Genomic DNA, 6,369 nt, shown 5'->3' on the forward strand with positions numbered 1-6,369 from the left:
GCAATTTGCTTGTAAACTGACCCTATGCCTTCAAAGGCATTAGTATTTCTTACAGCTGCACCCACTGTATTTCTTACACGGTCTACAGTTTCACATCTGCGCTAGCCAAACAGCCTTCTCCTTTTTCTATAGTTCCATGGTCTCAAGGGTATAGATGATGTTTACTGAATTCCTCGAACCGAACATCCCCAAGTAGTGTACTCACTGCGGATTGAATATATATATATATATATATATATATATATATATATATATATATATATATATATATCTATATCGCTCTTTATCGAGGGCTAGCTCTACGGCGCTCGACAAAGAATTTCTTCGGAGAAAATTTATTTTCCTCCCAAAATTCTTTGCCGAGGGCCAGTTCGATGGCGCTCGGCAAAGCACCTTTCTGGACGCTCGCGGCGCTCGGCAAAGGCTTTGCCGAGTGCAAAGCAACCTTTGCCGAGCGCCAAACGCCTTTGGCGCTCGGTAAAGCGCGCGTATATATATATGACAAACCTACGGTTGGTCACTGCACGATGAATCTGGTCATACACATACACGTCACAATAAAAAAGAGATTATTAATGACCTAATAAGTAATCAAACTGATGAAGCACGAACGTTATGCGCAGGATGATCGATGATGCATTCATTCTACACACGTACGTTGTCGTGGAACCAAGAGCAGCTTGTGCTTGCGTTGCAGCACGAGGCCGAACACCTCAGCCATGTCGATGTCGCGCGCCGCCTTCCCCGGCGGCAGCTCCCAGTCGAAGCGATGCACGAGGTTCGCCAGCATCGCCTCCACGGACGCGACGCCAAAGTTCATCCCGGGGCACATCCTGCGCCCGGAACCGAAGGGCAGGAGCCGGAAGTCGGCCCCCCTGAAGTCGATGCCCGCCGCGCTGCCGCCGTCGAGGACGAACCTCTCGGGGGCGAAGGCCTCCGGGTCCTCCCAGAAGCGCGCGTCCGTGGCGATGGCCCAGGAGTTGACCAGGACGCCCACGCCGGCCGGGACCGCGAACCCGTCGACGCTGCAGCTGGCCATGGTGAAGTGTGCCGTCAGGATCGGCGTCGGCGGGTGCAGCCGGAGCGACTCCTTTACCACCGCTCTCAGGTAGGCCATGTCGCGCAGGTTGTCGTCGCTGACGGGCCCTTGTGCCTTGTTGGGTACAAGGCTCCGTACCTCTGCTTGTAGTTTCTTCATCACGTCTGGGTTCCGCATGAGCTCAGCGACGGTGAATTCGAGTGCCGTAGCTCCTGTGCCTATTCCCCCGAAGAACACGCCCTGCGAGATGTGAGATATAGTTCATTTCTGTCAGACACTTTCATGTACGCGAGAAGAGGCGCGATCGACGACCTAAATCGGTAAATAAATAATTATATATTTTTGAGATGCCTGAATTTTAAGATGATTTCAAACAACACTTTTGTATCTCATCAACTAGTACAAGTAAATTGTTGATTTTGTGATTTGTTGTCATACCCTATCAAAATTTTATCATGGTCTAACTATAGAAACAATTGTAAATTATCATTAAGTTGTACTGCTACTTACAAGCAGGATAGCTTTCATCTGCTCTGTGCTGAGGCCGTACTCGTGTCGAACGGATAGCAGAATATGTATGAAGTCATCCTCGTCGTCGTCCTTGCTAGTTTTACTGGCCGTCGCCGTTGACTCGTGGTCCTGAATAAGCCTGTCCAGCTGCTCGTCCCACCGCCTCCTCAGCCTCTCGGATTTGGCGCGGACCGCCCTACTGAGCACGCCGAAGCGAGCCACGAACGGGAAGAACTCCTCGACGTTGAAGCCGCCCAGCAGCGGCGAGGTGTCGCTGACGAGCTCCAGGAACAGCTTGTTCCGGCCCTCGCCCCGGAAGGAGTTGCCCATCACGGCGCGGCACGCCAGGTCGTTGGCGAACGAGCCGAGCAGCTCGCCCATGTCCACCGCCGCTCCTGTCGCCGCAGCCTCACCAATCCTTGCCATCACCGCGCTCACCTACGCATTACACCCTCGTCACATATATATAAATCTAGAGATATACACATGGCTACTACTGGGGGTAAAAAAAGAAAGTAATAGTTACTCTGTATATCTTTAGATTATACATAGACGACCTCTTGTTCGCGGGCGAGGCGGAGCGCCTGCACCCTCCTGACGGTGAGCAGGTGCGTGGTGATGAGCTTCCTGGCCCGACGCCAGTAGTCCCCATACGGCGCGAAGCCGACGTCGGAGGGTCCGTACATGACCACCTCGGCTACGAGGGAGTAGGGCCGGGACGCGCACACGCGGTCGTGCGTGCGCAGCACCGCCTCGGCGGCGCGCGGCGACGACACGACGAGCACCGGCATGGCGCCGAGGCGGAGGAGCATGACGTCGGAGCCGTGCTTCCTCGCGAGCCTGCGGAGGGCCGGGAGACGTGCGGGAGCGAGCCGACGAGGTGGTGGAGGTGGCCCAGCACCGGCAGAGCTGGAGGCGAAGGTGGCGGTAGGAGAAGGTCGTCGTCGTCGTCGTCGTCGTCGTCGTCGTCGTGTAGCTGCGCCTGCGCCTGCCCCTGCCTCCTCGCTCTCCTGGCACTGATGAACATGGCCAAAGAGTGGCGTGCAAGCAAGGCGCAGAAGAGGAGGAGCATCCATGCTCGTGGAGACCTCAGCTCATGCACCAACTGATGTACTAGGTTTGCCATGGCAATATTGGCCTCGTCAGTACGTAGCTAGCTAGTTTTGGAGCTCGGGAATTAATTAATAGTAAAGCCGCCGTTCAACGTTTCGTCGATGCCTTTCCAAGGCTGAAGCTCTAGTCTTGTGGTTTCACGCACGGTTGCTGCTATCAAGTGCCTTCTGCGGAGAATGCAGGTTTTTTTTCCGTCCACAAGGCACATGATCTTGTCTTTCTATTTGTTGAATTTGCATTGAGAAGTAAAACTCTTTGGCTTGTTCAGTGCCGTGAGAGCGAGGAGAAGGCAGATGCGCCGTGAGAGCGAGGAGAAGGCAGATGCTCTCCTGACACTGAACATATTTTAATATAATTTTACATTGAGATATGTGTTTGTAACTTTTCAATGTAAATTCAATTGGTGGAAAAGCGAAAACATGTACTCTCATGAGAAAAAAAAAACTTTTGCGGACGCCTCCTTGCCACCTACACATATGTGTGACAATGTGAGGGCAGACACAGGTTACTGTCCATCTCGTGCGACCCCTCGCAGATGTTAACACGTGACCATGTTCCGCGCAAGGAGCAGCTGCCTGCAGCGCCTTCCTCTCAGTGTGTCAAGAAATCAACGTGTAGGTACCACGCCTCACCTTCTATAACGCCTTTTTTTACACGCCACTCAAAATCCATAAAATCAATCATATACGTGGTTGGGCTAATCCACTTGAGTTCCTATATATGTGACAGTCAGTCATCGAAGCCGTGGTCTGAGGATAGCGTCTACGTAATTTTCTTTCTCCGATTGAGTCAGCGGATCCATGAAAAATTTTAGGAGAGATTGAGCAAAAGTTCTACAGCGACATAGCTTTACTATGATAATATAATAGTTTGAAGTATAGTCTTATATCAAAACATCGATGAGCGATGAAAATCACAAAAAAAACATGACAAGTAAATAAAGTATATAGTTTGTTTATACTGAAAGGCTAAATTACAAAACTAATAGACGGACGTGACGGTGACACTCATTGTTCATACGGAGAAGCAATCTACACAAATAGACATAATTATAGACCTCAAAATTATGATTTTAGAAGAAAATATAATGTACCACTAATTTTTTAGGTAAATACCCGATTTTAAGGACAAAACCAGATATGCACCATATGTGAGTTTTAGAAGTCAAATCCCACGTATAGCTACAAATAAAGAGTAATATCAAAAGAAAATGCATAAATATATAGCGTACTTAGTATAAAAGATATAACCTTTGATAGCAAACAGCGGATAGACAACTCCAAACTTCGGGTATTAACTTCACTCTACATGATCCAACTGACTGGTTGATCACAAGCCTAAACTCCTCCTGAGGTATGGGGGAAATAGCAAGAGTGAGTCCATGTCGAACTCCACAAGTATATATAGCAACTAGATTGTATAGATCCCACAGTCTCATGTCTCATGATCAATGTGACATAATTAATGTAGAGCATTAAACAATAAATAATGAGTATTTTAACACACAAGAATCATCACCGTGCAAGAATTCCCAAGGCCGCTCATGACCGTGAGCACGGCTAGTATACCAGTTTTACACTCTGCAAAGGTTGTACATCTTTACCCATGAGTCATGATTTACCCTTTCGCCCGAGGTCGCGAGTCTCTTAACCCCCTTCCTAGGGAGGCCGGCAGGGATCACTATGAAGCCTTTCAAAAGTTCGTCTAACATGTTAGGGCCGCAAGGTTTCCTTCACGCGCAGATATAGAGCCCCCCTTTCGATGGCACAATGACTCGCAGCCTATACACATACAGACAGAGGCCACACTATACCCAAAACGGTTCAGCCTCTTTAGCGCCCTTTCGGGTAACCTCTAACAAGCTAGAAAAGGTCTTCATACCGAGCTAAAACCAGAGCCATTATAGCCCTCATGGTTGCACTGTTGTCCCGATTATCACTTACAGATAAATCATCAAGTTGCTAAAAAGTCATTTTTATCATTTATTACTTAAAATTAATCTAGTCACAGGATCATGGTCACAGAAATAAAATCCAAATGCTATACTTGCCTTAATACAATTGCTCTTGCTGATCCTTTTGGTTCTGCTGGTCTTACTAGTTGTCCAAAGCTCTAATCTTGATCACCACGAGTTGCTCACCGACTAAACACGATCATCGATCACCAACACACAAACAATTGGAGACAAAACATACACGAAGCAAAAAAGGTAACAATTAGAACAGTACATCAATCATATAAAAACAGTATGAAAAGTTTATAAAATGATTCTACGCATCGCTCCGATCTCACAGACGTAAAGATCACGAAAATCAAAGTTAAAACATAGAAGATATGAATTTTCCAAGGTTTTATATAGAAAAGTAATTAATTAATTAAGATTATGAAATTAAAAAGTTCCAAACTGAGAAAATGAAGTTACTAGCATGTAGGTCTTTCAAAGACGAATCTAACGCATTTTGAACGGGTCAAAACGGAGTTAAAATAAATATTTTATGGCCAAAACAAATACAGTGGCAAACTTGTAAATACAGAAAACGTATTTTAATTCAAACCGTGGCGGTTTACGTTTTCAAAACAGCAAAAACGTAACTCGGGATCACAACTTGTGAACAAAACTTCCATAAAATGTCTATTATTCATAGCTAATTAAAAATTCATCTTGACTATCAACTTTTTGACTTATACAACTCAAAGACATGGTAACTTAGCATGGATATGCCTCCTCAGGTAGGAGTGGACCACCTTGATACTCAACTCTCTTCCTAGATGGTGCGGTTAAGAAAATTTTTCACTGGGTAGCATAGATCACTCCTTTGTGTGCACATAACCATGAGATATCTCAGAAGACTGTTATCACTTCATGATAGTTTTAAAAAAATGCATCACCCAGAGATATCAAGGTACTACCTCCCTTAAAATGAGATTGATTGGGGGACACTAGGGACTAGTTCTCCTATCCTTTTTGGGTGCTACACATCATAGTCTTTTACATTCTTTGTACCGAGTCTCTTGATTCAAGGTTAGTTTCATCACTAAGTTCCAATTATCGGTACTTTTATCACTTTTAAGTTGCTTCACTCTCACTTTGTACATATAGCTTTGTAGACTTTTGGTGTCATCTGATCCTCATACACAACTCTTAATCTATGAGTATCAGCAATGACATATATCTCTATTAGTATTCTCTAAATGGGATGATATGTTGAACAAACCCAACACTTGATGTCCTTATCGATGTTCTAGTCATTGACCACTTCTTCTCCTTGTAGTTCTTTAATTGGGCTACCCCCCTTAAGTTAAGTCAACTAGGGGACCAAGAAAGGTAGCTTGCATGTTTTCCAGACAAATTAACTAACATTGAGAACTTCTGACATTCCAAGGCACTTATGTGTAAGAGAAGAACAAATATCCTAAAACTTTCTCATGATATGAAAAACATCAGCGTAGTAAAACAGGTATAACTCTTATTCTGTAAATCCAATAGAGTTGTAGCTTACACCGTTAGACAACTTATGAAATTCCCAACAACTTTCATGTAGAAGACCTCCTTAGGTTCTGTCTTTAAGCTTAGGTAAAACAACCAAACATAATATTCCTCCTGATAATGTCTTAGCACATATGCAGTAACTTGCAGAAGTCATATCTCCATCTCCATAAATCCTTTGGTGACGATCCTTACATTGTTGAAAAGCTTATGAAATCCC

At 45.3% G+C, this 6,369-nt stretch overlaps 1 pseudogene; it reads right to left on the minus strand.

The window, feature by feature from the left end:
• On the minus strand, window positions 498-2,930 carry LOC8082282 (annotated as a pseudogene).

The sequence above is a fragment of the Sorghum bicolor genome, chromosome 1 (assembly GCF_000003195.3).
Source record: "Sorghum bicolor cultivar BTx623 chromosome 1, Sorghum_bicolor_NCBIv3, whole genome shotgun sequence".
NCBI lineage: Eukaryota > Viridiplantae > Streptophyta > Magnoliopsida > Poales > Poaceae > Sorghum > Sorghum bicolor.